Source organism: Phaseolus vulgaris, chromosome 5 (genome assembly GCF_051622355.1).
Source record: "Phaseolus vulgaris cultivar YP4 chromosome 5, ASM5162235v1, whole genome shotgun sequence".
Lineage (NCBI taxonomy): Eukaryota > Viridiplantae > Streptophyta > Magnoliopsida > Fabales > Fabaceae > Phaseolus > Phaseolus vulgaris.
In genome coordinates, this window is record NC_143502.1 from 18,260,205 (window position 1) to 18,275,616 (window position 15,412).

General features: G+C 37.6%; 1 long non-coding RNA gene across 2 annotated transcripts; it reads right to left on the reverse strand.

Annotated features, from left to right (window-relative positions):
• Positions 1-296: 296 nt before the first annotated feature.
• On the reverse strand, positions 297-4,952 carry LOC137827798 (uncharacterized). 2 transcript variants are annotated; one of them, XR_016521230.1, is made up of 3 exons: positions 3,727-4,022; positions 3,263-3,614; positions 297-3,171 (listed from the first exon to the last, which is right to left on the reverse strand). It is a non-coding gene; the product is annotated as an uncharacterized LOC137827798 (long non-coding RNA). The 2 variants fall into 2 exon arrangements; XR_016521229.1 differs by having other exon boundaries at positions 3,263-4,952.
• Between the last annotated feature and the right edge of the window lie 10,460 nt (positions 4,953-15,412).

The following is a 15,412-nucleotide window of genomic DNA, read 5'->3' on the forward strand; positions in this document are numbered from 1 at the left end:
AAAGACTTTACAAACTCTTCATTAAAGCTCGATCTTCGTCTATCTTCTTGGCCAAAAGTTTTGAGGCTGGACGGTTTCCATCATCCCCTCCCTCTTGAAAAGGATCTGTCCTCAGATCTGAATGATGCTCAATGACAGCAACCTCTGTTTATTTGATGGTTTCCTCCTGGGTCAAATGTCAATCTGCAATAAACATCAAACAAACATGAGATAAATTTCCTTTTTAGAAGAAAATTAAAAGAAAAGAAAACTAAACAAAAATAAGTCCCCTTTTCTTTAAAATTCTTTTTAAAGAAAAACATAAGGCCCATTTCAAAAATATTTTTGTTCACTTTGTTTTGTTTATTGCCCAAGCTAGGCAACAACATCACAAAGTGTTGTTTTTGATATTTTTGTGAAGAAGAATGAGCATTATATAATTGAAAAGAAGAGTTCAAAGTATTGCAATCCCCCTTTAAGGATTCTTTCTCAACCATGCTTTCAGGGGGTGTCATAAAAGACTCTTCTTCTTTGTGGGTTTCCTCTTCTTCTTCCTTTTCAATCAAACATTCTTCTGTATTTTCTGTGGAGGAAATATTTATATCTATATTTGGTTCAGCTCCAAACATAGATTTTTCTTCAAGCACATCCTCACAAGGGTTTTCTAGAGAAGATAAAATGTTATCGATATCTGATTCAACTCGAAAAAAAGAGTTTTTTGTACTTTCCTTTTTCTCATTCTCTTCTTTCTTTCTGACAAGAGCTTGGAATTTTTCTCTAAACTCCTTTTCTCTTCTAACATATTCTTTTTCTCTGTATATAAAATTTCTTCCTTTTTCTACAAGCTCTTTCATTTCTTCTCTAAGCTTTTTCTTTTTCACATATGAAGGTGGAACAAACTTTCTTCTCATACACATCTTCAATTCATCCCAATTCAATATTTCTGATTTTCTACCAATTCTAACATCTGCTTCCCTTTGTATCCACCAAGACCTAGCATATTCTTGAAAACTTAGAGTAGCCATGGAAAATTTTCTAAATTCATCCAATTGATGTTTTTCAAAGATTTGATCAACTTTTGTTTCCCATTCTAAATATGCTTCAACATTTTTATTTCCATCAAAGTAAGGAATGTATACTTCAGGCTCGGTAGAATAATATAAACTTCTAGGCTCAAAACGCATCCCTTCCTTTTTTTGATAATGAGGGTTATAAATCTTTCTTCTACTATGATGATAAGTATACATAGACATATTTAAGCTTTGTATTTAAAAGATTTTTCACAAGAAGGAAAGTGAGTTTAGCACACAAGGTAAATTCCCAGGAAAGAGAGGTGGGTCACAATGGACACTCTTAAGTACCAAGTCTTTCCTAGCCAGAACTTATCCCAATGCACTTCACAAATCTCCTTCCAATGAAAACTTCTTCAACACAAACAAAGAGTTTTCTAAAGAAAGAAACTAAAAGAAAGTTTTTTTTTTTAAAAAACTAAGAATTTAAATTGCAAAAATTTAAACTAGACGACTCCTAATGGTGAGGCTTGTTGGCACTTGTGAACCTTCAAGACACACTCACCGTCTAAAGCGTGTATCTAATAAGAAAATTAAAGAAAGTTTGTAGGAGATGGAAGAACACCAAAGGCTCTTCCAAGACACCTAAAGTAAAGATAATGGCCAAATTACAAAACTATTGAAATCACACAAAATTTTTTAAAAAAATAATCTTCAAAGTTCTCTTCTCTTTTCTCACAAGTGTTTCTCTCCAAGCCTTTACTTGTTTGTCCTCCAAAGGTGAGTACCCCTTGCAAAGTCCTTTGCCTTCTCTTAGGATGCTACCTAGAAGTTAGCTCAATTCTCACAAAGAACAAATTCAAGGTATATTCCACTTCAAGAGGTCAATAATAAAAGCAATAAAAGCTCAATTTGAAGAGTGAAACTCAAAGGAGATTAGAGATGACAAACACAAAGATTATCCATAAAATCAAGACAAGCAAGAAATTAAAGGTTTTCAAGAAAGTAAGCACTTAAAAGAAGCACCTAAAGATTGGCACTAGAATTGGATTAAAAAAAGAAAAACAAAGAATGATGAAAATTCTTAGTAGACCATGAAATCCAAAATGTTGCTGCCCAATGTAGCTTGGTCCAAAGAACTCAATTCTCGCGGGTCCCGCGCTAAGGAACTCCAATTGCCAAATTTCTCACCAAAATTTACGCTCCCTCATTATTCAACAAATTCCAATTTGCTTTCACTGATTCTACTTTAATTTCTTCAATTAATTGCACACCTTGCTAGTACTTGATTCACCTGCACCTTCGGCACACCATTTCTCATCAAATTCTTCAAATTTACGGACCCCACAATTCACTGCATCAGCTTCAATCAATTTGTAATTCACAAATTGAATTCAAATGTAGACATACTTTTTTTTTTTATTTAATTAAAATCTGCACCAAAATGATCAACAATTTCAAGCAATCAAATCTGAATCAGAACAGCTAGTATGAAGACCTACGCTTCTCAATTACAATTTCAAAATTCACCAACAGCTTCACTTTGCCAATTTCACAAGCTAAACCGGAAAATTCTGCATCAAGACTTGCACCAGTAAAATTCTTGCTTCAACAAAATTGAACCAATTTAGTTTCCGCACTTTGCTTTCTCTATCTCACTTTTCTTGCATTCAATGAGGCAATTTTAATTAAATCTCTGGATCAATACACCAACCAATTATGCGCCGGAATTTTACTCAATTAAGCATTGCATCGTAAACACCAATTATGAACCAAATGATGCAAACAATTCAAGTCATCATACTACATCACAACATCGTGATCAATTCATCAAACAGTTTCAATGCACAAAATTATACCACCAAATTTTACTAATCAAAAGAAAAACTGCACACCAATTTCGAAACCAATCACCGCTGCATCAATACCAGAAACATCAAGGGAAACACCAGAATTTATTAAAAAAAATTGAATGAATCTAATTTTTTTTTTAATTCAATTAGGCAAATAAACCTCCACTACACACATGCATACTCCAGCTGCTGCCAAAATTTAAACCACAGAGGAATTTAAGCAAACAACTTATCTGCAGTTCTTGTTTACGTAGTTGCAAAACCAAAATTCTCACTAAACAATACGAACTCCAGCTTCAATTGATTTTGGTTCTGCACTCCAAACTGCTCTGTTCAACGCAGATGCCAAATTTCACTCTAATTTTAGAAATCATTTGAATGAAACACGCACCGATTCAAAATGAACAAATTGCAACCCACCGTTCACCTATTCTCCGATTAATCTTCTCCAAAATCGCTCCACAATACGAAGAACAATGAACGCAAAAGGTAGAACCAAAAATCTTCGGAATCGGAAGTGAAAGCGGAAGAAGAACTTACATGAATCAATTCATTCTTCACTGCTTTAATTCTTCGATTTTCAATTCACCAGACCAACTCGATCGTGATTCAAACAGATTTCTCCGGTCGTCTTCTCCGTTCACCGATTTCACTGGAAAACGCCACTGTCGTTTGCGATTCCTCCGTTCACAATTCCTCCGCGCGCGATTCCGATTTAGGTCATCAAAAATCACAAACCTCCGTTTTGCACCGTTACTATTCTTTGATCAATCTTCGCACACCGATTCAAAATGATGCAGAAGATGAAGAACAACAATGCAAATCGCAGAGAAAATTTTCAAGAATAAAGTCCGAGAAACCTAAACCAGATCTGCTATTCGTACCTCTGGATTCACTGTACCACCACAATTTCCAAGATTCCGCAAGAACTGGCCAGATTACTGTGCACACCACTGAAATGCTTTTTGAACCACGAAATTTTTTCGGAAAATTTTCGAGAATTTTCGAAAATGAATTTTGAGAGAATGACAATGGAAACCTAAGTCAAAGAAAATTGCTAATGATCTAGTAGCAATTTATGAACTCAAAAATGAAAATCAAATGCACTCAAGAGCTCTAATCTAAGAAGAAATTTGAAAAAAATATCAAAAAGTTCAACTAATGGAGTTTATGACAAATTTGGACTAAACATGACTCTAGACAAAACATATATGATTATAAAATCAAAATGACTCAATTATATGAAAATTTCACCGAACAAATTTGAAGAAAACTCAAAAAATTCAAAAGCACACATGAACATGAACACAAGAACACCTAAAAGCACATACATGAAGGTTCAAGTAAGAACAATTAATTTGAACCGAACAAAAAGACAAAAAAAAACACAAAATCAATCGGTAAACATTCAAGACAATCAAGAACATTATGAACAACATGGAATTTAGAAAAAAATAGAAGAAGATCTTACAACCATAGCTCTGAATACCAAATGATGGAAAAACGATCTTCTTCTAGTAATGATCTTTGTAATTTCTTCTTTGGATGAATGATGAAGGAGATATGATGAGCGGAAGCATTAAAGAAACTCAAGAGGAGTTTCCATGGATTGAAGTGGAGTAGGAATTTGTGAGAGTGAGAGGTGAGGCCAACTCACTAGGAAAGAGTCTAGGCTAAGTCTTGAAGGAGACTAACCTAGGGAGAACTTAAGAACAAGTAGAATGGCCAAAACTAGGCAGCATTTCATTACTAATTCAAAGTTAAAGAAATACATGTATAAGAGACTCCTATTTATAGGATAAAGTCTCTCAAAAACTCTCAAATGAGAGTGTGACAAGTGTCACCATCTTATTGGTGCAAATCCTCTCCATTAAGAAGAAGACATGTGGAGACTCATGTCTTCCTTGCCTACATTTCTATTTGCACCCCTCTTTTACTATTTTACACATTACTTTGTTTTCTATTTACATCTTTCTCTACTTTGGCCCAAAATACAAGGCCCAAAACTTTCTAACTACTCTATACAATTTTTACAAGGCTAAGAAGAAGAAAAAGACTTTACAAACTCTTCATTAAAGCTCGATCTTCGTCTATCTTCTTGGCCGAAAGTTTTGAGGCTGGACGGTTTCCATCAGGTACTGTTTGAGAACCCGTCGCCAACCCGTGGGTTCGGGCGAGCGCCCTCAATTCCGCAAGCATACCCTTGCCCAACATGTTATCTGCATGAGACGAAAATGCATGGGTTAACTCAAGGAGAAGATAAGTGCATAAGGCAGTATGCAGCAAAGCAGATGATCGGTGCAGGAAAAATAAAACCAAAGTCTTGCGCATAACGCACAAGACGCCCAGAAACAGTCAAATAAAAGCAGTATTAAAACAACAGTTTAAATGTTCTAACCTATTCGAGTTTCGAGCTGGTCCTCGTAGAATTCGAAGCAGATCAGGGTGGTGGTAAGGAAAGTGATGTTGGCATCCGCGACCCTTTTCCAGAAAAGGCAGAGATCTCGGTCCAACGCTCCCATGCTGTCAGGACTTCTGGGTCTCCTGAAGCAGCTCTTGGATTCTTTCTTCCCCTTGTCCACCCAGTATAAGGGGAAGCCGTCGAGTAGGGAGGCGTCCTTATCGTTAGGGCGCACTTGGACGAATTTCCCTTTCCAATCTTTATAGGATTGCTGGAAGATAGCAAAGATTGACCTCCCAGCAATCCCATTCAAGCTAACCCATAGGCGGTCTCCCGGGTGCTTGGCTTCGAAGAGAAATAAAAACACGTCTACGGATGCGGGCAACCCCAGGTGGTCGCACATCACTTGGAATGCTCGAACAAACGCCCAGCTGTTGGGGTGAAGCTGCGCGGCGGCAATGTTGAGCTCGGTAAGGAGTTCCCTCTCGAATCGGGTGAAGGGAAACTTCAGTTTCACCTTCTTGAATAGCGTCGTGTAGACGAAGCAGAAGGGCCCGTCAGCACTCACCTTGTCATCAGCACAAACGGGCAGATCGGGGGGGCGAGGCAGCACTATCATCTTCTCATCGTGCTCCTTATGAAACGTTTGGTTGGGTTCATCCCCCTTAGTCAGTCGCAAAACTGCCCCAGCAGTGTTCACGGAAGACGTTTCCTTCAACAGGGTCGAGTTGGCCCAGGGATACAGGGTTTTGAAGTCCAGCAAGGGGACGGGGGGCTCCGCCGGCGATAGGTGGAGTCGCCTGGGCCAGGTTAGGGCGGGAAGACGCAGGCCTCTCAGCCTGGGAGGATGAAGCGCCACGAACTCGTGGTGGGTCGTGTGCTTGTGAAGGGGGGTTTCGTGATGAAAGAGGAGGATTCGGGGTGATCTTTGTGCGAGTCATTGTTGCAGCTGCAAAGGAAGAAGAAAAGGAAAAATGATCAGGGGTTACAGAGGCTGACTCGATCATGGAAGGAAGGTGAAAAACGAACGAACGTAGGTTCGTTGCGATGATTGACGGAGCCCTAAGTTACGTAGAAGGAGAAATGGAAAAAGCAACCCACAGTGTATGCACCAGGCAGTTACAGGATGATGCGAATCGGTTAAAATGCAAGAAAAACCAGCAGAAGAAGGAAAGTAGGTACCTTTCGATGATCAGGAAGACGATGAAGGATGATGATGGTTCAGGATGTTGAAGAGCGCTGAGAGAGTTTTTTGCAGGAGAAGGTGAGAGCGTTTGAGAACACGAAGAAGAGTGATGGAACAGTAGAGTGAAAATGGGTTTAAGGGTTTTTTCGAAATGGGTTTGGGAAGCGCAAACGGTAACCGAAGGTAACCGTTGATGAAGCCACATGTCGAATGATGGGTGAGGGGTTTGGTGGAGCGTCAGAGCAGCAGAAAGTACAACCGCTTGGAATTCTGCGTCAGTGCCACGTAGACCGGTGTTGACGTGACTCTTTCAGTCTTTTCGCTGGACAAGTCTTCGCTTAAGACTGGGGGGCTTGTGTACCGCCCTGGTAGTCGGAAGTGATGACGTGGCATCGAGCTACAGTATAGGCGTGTTGACAAGGCGCCAGGTTGGCAGAAGGGAAGGAAGTTGGGGGGCTCGTGAAGTCGCCAATTATTAAGTTGGCGTGTTCCGATCTCCAGCATACCAGAATCGGCGATCACCAGGTTAAAGATGAAGTCGCCAGATGTAGACTCAGGCGACCTAGTGATTGGAGATCGCCAGAACAAGCACATCGCCAGAGATGAAGGTGGTGCAGATTATGAAGGCGGCCGGCGAGACCACAGGGAAGGTGTATGAAGGCACCCTAACTCGCCAGTTCCAGTAGAGATCGCACTCCCAAGTTAGCTATGTACTGGGCAGCACCATGCATAAATAACTTAGCCAAAAAGAGAGTCAGAAGCAGCGCCCAAGTCAAGGAGGCTCCAGATGATGGCACGTGTACAGTTGGATGCGAGCCACGTGCCCAAGTCTGTAACTTCCAGGAGAGAGAAAGTAACCAGGTATATAAGAGTTCTCAACGAACTTTCTGAGGTACGCACGTTCAGAATATACTCTTTACGCTTGCGAGTTATAAAGCTTACTGTGAGAGAGGATTTGCACGGTTCTTGTTCTCTTAGTATTTGGTGATTCGGTCACTGACTTGGGCGTTGGAGTGCGATCGGCCGCAGCGGCGCCGCTCTGTTTCTTTGCAGGTTCTTGAGGTGGATCTCGAAGAGGAACGGAGGTGTGAAGCGGTGCACACGTCGATCCTTTGACGAGGCAGTTTCCAGCATTCTGGTCAACAGGCAGGATCAGTTTCGTAGAAACAATCGGTTGTTTATACCAGTAAACAACAAATAAACTGAATTTAAAGAGTTAGAGATAGAGCGATTGCACACAGTTGTTTATACTGGTTCACTCCAAACCAGAGCTACATCCAGTCTTCTCAGAAACCCTGAGGATATCCACTAAGCAATCACCACTTGATCACTTACGCAACAACCAAGAGAATGACCTTGAACACCTCAAGAAACACACTCTCCTTGGCCAACACTAAGATTGCTGATCTTGAACACCTCAAGAACACACAGCCAATCTCAGCAAACACAAAAACGAAATTGTTCAACAGAGTACAAGAATTACACTTGTTACAGAAGATAATCTGAAATCAATACAAGCAGAATCCTATTCCAGCACTTTGATCAATCACAAACACTTAGCAATCTCAGCACTTTGAAAAACTCTCTTAGAAAAACTTTGTCAAAGATTCTTAATTCTTAAATCTGTTTTTCTGAATATATTCAAAGATGTAGTTTGTTATCAAATCTTAACAAACTCTTAAATTGCATTACAAGATTGGTCAAAGCATTTAATGACTGGAGCATAAGCAGTTAAATCATTTAAAGCTCAGTCAAAGAAAACAGTTTTTTTGTTATGGTCCCAAAACAAACAATCGGTTGTTTCCTCGAATCAATCGGTTGTTTTGGTACTTAACAGTTCAACCATTCAAAACAGTTTTCAATCTTTTTCTCAAAACACCTAAGTATAAACAATCGGTTGTTTCGACAAAACAATCGGTTGTTTTTACTTAGTTTGAAATCATTTTGTTTTCACAAAGATTGAGAATGCTAATGCTTTAGATTTAATCACAGGGTGGATTACAACATATAAACTATCCCAGAACAAAGCTTAAACCAGCACAGCAACATCAAGCATAACAGAGGCTTCAACATCCTTCAAAGGATTTGGATTCTTCAAAACATTGAACACCACTTGGTTCAACAAACACCACCAAAGAAGTGACCTTGATCCCCTCAAGAAACACACTTCCTTTGGCTCAGCACACCCCCAAGAATGTTGATCTTGAGAACCTCAAGATCACACAACCCTTCTTGGCTTTACAACACCAGAATGTACAAAGTATTCAGAATGAATTACACTTGTTACAGAATGAACTGAAATCAATACAGATGTAATCCTATTCCACTCTCTCTTGAGAAAACCAAAGCTCAAAGGTGAAAACTCAAATCTTGAAAGCAATCTCTGAAAAACTCAAATATGTTTTTCTCTTTTCTTGTTTGTCATAAAACATTAACAAACTATTTATAGCTTTCAAATATTGGTCAAAACATTTAAAACAGGAGTGCATTCAGTTTGAAAATCATTTAAAGCACACTTAACTAACAAAACAGATTTTGTTAAGATTTTCAAACAAACAATCGATTGATTTCACGAAACAATCGATTGTTTTGGTTTGACAGCAAGTCAACCAACAAAAACAGTTTTCAACCTTTTCAAAAACACCTAAGTGTAAAACAATCGGTTGTTTCGACAAAACAACAGGTTGTTTTTCACTTAGTTTGAAAAACACTTTAAACTTAAAAGATTTGAAAACACTTAAGCTTTAGATTCAACAAAGAGTGGATTACAAAGATAAACTACCCAGATCCTACTCTAAAAACACAGCAGCAACACCAAGCAACTTCAGCCTTCCATCAAACACTAGGATTTGGATTCTTCAAAGCTTTTGAACACACTTGATTCAAAAATTTCCCCCAATTTGGTGAAGACAAATCCCTGGTTGCTTGTGTTGGACTTGTTTGAATCTGAAGCAGTTCTTGCAAAACAATCTTTAAGCAATATACAACATATATGGCAGCAGGTTAGAACAACACATAAATCTTGTGTTTTGCTTAATCAAAACAGAAGAAAAACCAGCAACCAAAACCATCCAAAACCATAAAGCATCAACAACAACAAGCAGTAGAAACATTAATCACTTAAACAGATAGAGTTTGCAGACTTAAAGACAACACAACATAAAATCTCCCCCTATTTGTCTTTACAAATAGACTATAAGAAGAGATAAAACAGAAATTGTTCTAGATAAAACAGAATTTTAAAAGAAATAACACTTAAACTGTTACAGAGCAAAAACAATAGGTTGTTTCGAACATTCAACTGGTTGTTTTTCTTCAGTCATCCTTCCCATATTGCAGCTCAAATATCTGGTTCTGAATAGCTTCAATCTGTTCATCCAGGGTCAGAAAGCGAGTGTCCATGCTCTGGAATCTGTTGTCAATGCTCTGGAAATTGGTCAAACAAAGATCATGGAGATTTCTTTGATTTTCAGCAAAGTCATCAAGCCTATCCACCATGTATCTTTCAAAAGAAGACATAGAAGGAATCTCATCCTCTTGATGTCCTGCACTTGTTCCAGCATCAAAGTTAGTTGCAGGTTGTCCTTCATTGTGGATATCCATATCAGCAGCTTGATCTTCTTCATCAAAATCAGCAACTGCAGCACTTGATGAACCACCATGATCACATCTTTGTTCACCCATCTTTCATTTATCTTAGTGAATCCCATCTTACATAGTGAACCATTGTTCACTTCTTATGTTGATTTAACCAGCTCAGAGGTCTCATCTTCAAGATTCACTTCAAAATAAAGCAAAAATTTAGAGATTAAAACAACATAGGGATAGTGGTAGTCACTTAACCTCTTGGATTTTTGCATATGTTCTTTGATGATATGAATCCAATTGATCTTGATCTTCTTCATGATGCAATAGATATAAACAAGATCTTCTTCTGTTAAAACAGAATGGTAGCTCCCCCTTGGAGTTAGGATCCAAGTGACAATGAGAGCTAACACCCTTTCATATAACTTTAACCCTCCAACAGAACAAGTTCTCACTTGTGCCTATTGATTCTTCAAACAGCTTTTGTAGTATTGGACTTTGTTGAAATCTTCCACAACTCCAAGATTACCTTTATTGATTCTAAGACTAGCATACTTCAATCCAGTTACAACAGCCCATACATCATGAGTAATCTCCATGTTTACACCTTTAACATGTGAAACAAGGTTGTTTCCTTCAAACTTTAGGTTTGTGTAGAATACCCGAATCAAATCTGGATATATGTTTCCATTCATCTCCAAGAATCTTCTCAGCAACTGATCCTTGAGAAGCTTTCTAACATTTTACAGCTTTTGGCTTTTCAACCAATCAAAAGAGACAACTTTTGGATTGTTGATCACTTTTGTGCTTGTCTCAAAGCGATACCTCTCAATGAGCTCATTATCCCCTGAAAACCAGCCCTCAAGCCTCCCTACTGACCTTACAGGCCTTGTTTTGATCCTCTTTGATGTAGGTGGAGTGGACTCCATGATAAAAGAAAAAAGAGCCAAAGGCTCACACACAAGGAGAGAAAGAGATGTTGCAAGAGATTGCTCAATTGGTTGTTTTTGTGAAAGAAAATAGCTGCAACTGATTTTATAGCAACTCAGATATCTTCTTTGATCCTTTGGTGATTGTGGGTTTCGGTCTACAAGATAAGAGACTGGTCCAAGAATTGCACAGAAAACGCCAGAAAAGGGCAGAAAACACATGGTCAACACATGTGATCTTTGACTAGACATAAAGGCTCTTGAATTTCCAAGATATGAAATATATTCCTTTATGACATCTTGTAACTTCCTCCAGAATATAATCAGGCTTTCAAGACTACTTTATTGACTCAAGATCCTTTCATTATTGAGATCTGCAACAAACAGAATGCATAAAGAAATTAATTCAATTCTTTCACAGTGCTGTCAGAGAAGAAACAATCGGTTGTTTCGAGGAAACAATCGGTTGTTTTTCTGCAGCATGTTGGTAGATTGAGAATTTCAAGCATAGACTGAGAAAGGTTCAAAACAGATGTTAATGCTCATTTGACAAAGAAAAAAAATTAAACATGAATTAGTAATTGAAAGACAAAGGCAAAGTTAAAGAATGTCTTATCCTTTTATGAAGTCCCTTCAATGAGTCATTGTTTGTGATCAAGAAGTTTCTTTTGACTTTTGAAAAGGCTTGGACTGGTATACATCCTCAATTCAGTTCCAGTCTTAATCCTTTCCTTCCAAGAGCTTGATCAAATGACTCAGAGCCTCATGTTCTTCTAGTTTCCCTACTTAAAAATGAATTCAAGCAATAAGGTTTGGTCCCCTTAGAAATGTGGGTCCATTTGATTTATCTTTATCATTTGAAACCTCACAACCTTTGGGAATCCACTTCATAAAACCTATGGGAACAAAATATTTCCTTATTTTTAGAATCTGACAGCATGTAACAACCGGTTGTTTCGACTTAACAATCGATTGTTTTACTGGCTGTTTTGAAAATTTCTTTGAAAAATTATCTTGCTTGTTCTGTGGATTAAAACCTAATCCAGCTCTTCAAAAAACACAATTTTGAGATGCTAAAACACTCTCAAAGTTGGATTTTCCCTTTGAAAGCTTATCCACAGTTCTAACAAGATACTGAACTTTCTTTTCAAGATTTTCACATTTTTCACAAACAAGAGAGTCACACACATGAGAAGAGTTTTTTCAATGTTTTTCAAGCTTTTCAAAATAATTTTTTTGATTTTTCTAGCTCTTCTTCAAGTGTCTTAACCCTCTTTTCAAGTCAGTTGTTAAGCCCTTTCAATCGGTTGTTTGAGAGAACCAATCAGTTATCTTCTTCATGAGTTTCTTGAAAGGCTTGAACCAATTTACTATAATTTTCAGCACTTAGGGAAGCACATGAACTTACATTGCTTGAGCTACATGACTCATCATCTCCTTCTGCAATCAAGCATATGTTTGCCTTTTCATCTTCACTTGATTAGGAGACTTCATATTCATCCCAAGCAATATATGCTCTTCTTGATTTTCCCTTTTTCTCCTTGTAGCTTGATTTCTTTTTAGTGCTTTCTTTGTTTGGGCAATTAGCTTTTATGTGCCCTTGTTCACCACAACCAAAGAAAGTATAATTGTTAGAACACTAGTTTTCTTGTTTCTATACCTTTCTTTGTTGGCTTCTTTGTTGCGATTTCTTTTCAAGAATCTACTAAACTTTTTGGACAGGAAACTGAGGTTTTCTTCTTCACTTTCATCACTTGACTCTTGCTTGCTTTTGTGCTTGGCAGCTTTCAAGACAATTCTTCTCACATGCTTGTCTTCACTTTCTTAAACATTGAGTCTATTCATTTCTAACTCATGTTCTCTAAGCTTACCAACAATGAAGCCGTTGTCAAGGATGTCAAATCTTTTGATGCAGAAATTGTTGTCACCTTAGGTTGCCATGATCTATCAAGACACTTGAGTATCTTGATGTTTAGTTTTTCTTTATCAAGGGTTTTCCCAAGGCTCATAAGGTGGTTGATGATGTGGGTGAACCTCTTTTGTACTTCAGCGATTGACTCACCCTTAAGCATTCTAAACAATTCATATCCCTGAATTAGAGTATGCTTTCTAGCTCTCTTCACATCATTGGTTCCTTCATGAGTCACCTCCAAAGTGTCCCACATCTCCTTGGCCGATGAGCATTAAGAAATCCTGAAAAATTCATCCTAATTCAAGGCAGATGTTATGATGTTCTTAGCAATACAATCAAATTTGACCTTCTTGTTTTCAGAATCAGTCCATTGAGACCAAGGTTTTTCAATGGAAGATCCATCTTTTTCAAATTTTGGAATAAAAGGGCCATTTTCAATTGCATCCCAAATTCCCTTGTCAAGAGATTCAACAAAGATTTTCATTCTAACTTTCCAGAATTGATAATTCAAACCACAGAATAGAGGTGGTCTGTTGATTGAAGCACCCTCTCCAAAAGGTAGTTTTTCAGTCATTGAAAAAAGATTTTAGGATCAAACTTATTTTTCAAGTACCAAGCTCTTGATGCCAATTGTTAGAATGTATGGCCTTAAACGAGAGAGGGTGAATTGTTTAAAGGGGGTTTTCGAAAACTTTTTAAGCTAGAATGTAATTCTTTGCAAGAAACCAGATTAGGAGTTCAGTTAGCCAAGAAACAAACCTCAAAACAGCAAAGCACTAGAAAAACAATCGGTTGTTTCTGCGACACAATCGGTTGTTTATACCAGTTAAAACAATAACAACTGAATTTAAAAGAGTTCAAGGGAAGAAAGAGATACACAAACAGTTTATACTGGTTCACTCTTAAACCAAGAGCTACATCCAATCCTCAGAATCCACTGGGCAATCCACTAAGCAATCAATTACAGATTACACACAAACACCACCAAAGAAGTGACCTTGATCCCCTCAAGAAACACACTTCCTTTGGCTTAGCACACCCACCAAGAATGTTGATCTTGACAACCTCAACAGCACACAACCCTTCTTGGCTTTAAAACACCAGAATGTACAAAGTATTCAGAACGAATTACACTTGTTACAGAATGAACTGAAATCAATACAGATGTAATCCTATTCCGCTCTCTCTTGAGAAAACCAAAGCTCAAAGGTGAAAACTCAAATCTTGAAAGCAATCTTTGAAAAACTCAAATATGTTTTTCTCTTTTCTTGTTTGTTATAAAACATTAACAAACTATTTATAGCTTTCAAATATTGGTCAAAGCATTTAAAATAGGAGTGCATTCAGTTTGAAAATCATTTAAAGCACACTTAACTAACAAAACAAATTCTGTTAAGATTTTCAAACAAACAATCGATTGATTTTCAAACAAACATGATATGGATATGATATGAACATGTTATGGATTCAACAAGAGTTGGAATATGATTAGGCACTTTTTAAGAATTGGATCAATGTTCTTAACATTCAAGAACTCACCAAAACACAAGTAACCAAGCCAAACTCATATAGAAACCCATATTATGGCATATGAACCGATTAAAACAAGGAAGAACACAAATGAATCGATCAAAACACAAGGAAACACAATCAAAACCACAAGAACAGCAAACTAGAAGAAACTACCGAACAAAAACACAAAACAAACTAGTTCTACCGATTGAAAAGACAAGAAACATCAAAGACATGTTTTAGAGTTTGTTTTGGAATGGAAATGGATGAAGAATATGAAAAGTACTAGGAAACTTATGTGGTTGGAGCTCTTGGAGATGTGCACGCCACTTGAAGGATGAATGACTTCAAGATGAGTATAGTTGCCGCCACTTGAGAGTCCAAGAATGCACTCAAGATAAGACTAGAAGAGGAGAAGACACAAGTCTCTCTCAATTTCACTCACCAATTTGGGAGAGGTTCTTTACTCACAAAATCAATTCTATTATTTCAAAGACTCAAGCCCTCCTTTTATAGGGAGAAGGACCGATCACTTATTACAAAAGAAGCTTACAAGAGAAGCTTTACAAGGTAGCCTTCTAACTCTTCAATTCTAGTGCCTAAAATGGAGAGTGAAGAGACACCTTCTAGAATTTTCCTAAAACTAATGCCTATAGGTGCTATACAAAAGAGGTATCTTAGGTTTCCCTCTTTAGCACATCCTAAAGCTATTCTATATTATTTACAAATTTATACAAAAGAAATTATAAAGAGAGATATTAATTGGAGCCCATTCTTGAATGCTTGTAGTCTTCTTGTTGGCTTTAGGCTTGGTCCTCTCTTTATTTAATTCTTCTTTAATTTTTGAGAAGACTAGAAGGAAGAACTTTAAATGCTTGGGTGGATGGCCTCTTCCTCCATTAGTGAAATCCTCTCTTACATGATCTCCATCACTCCTAGAACACTAAAGAACATATGACTCAAGACAAAAAGGGAAGAACAATAAAAGACATAAAGGATCATTTAAAATGCGAAACAATGCTATTGAATAACATAAATGCCGAAT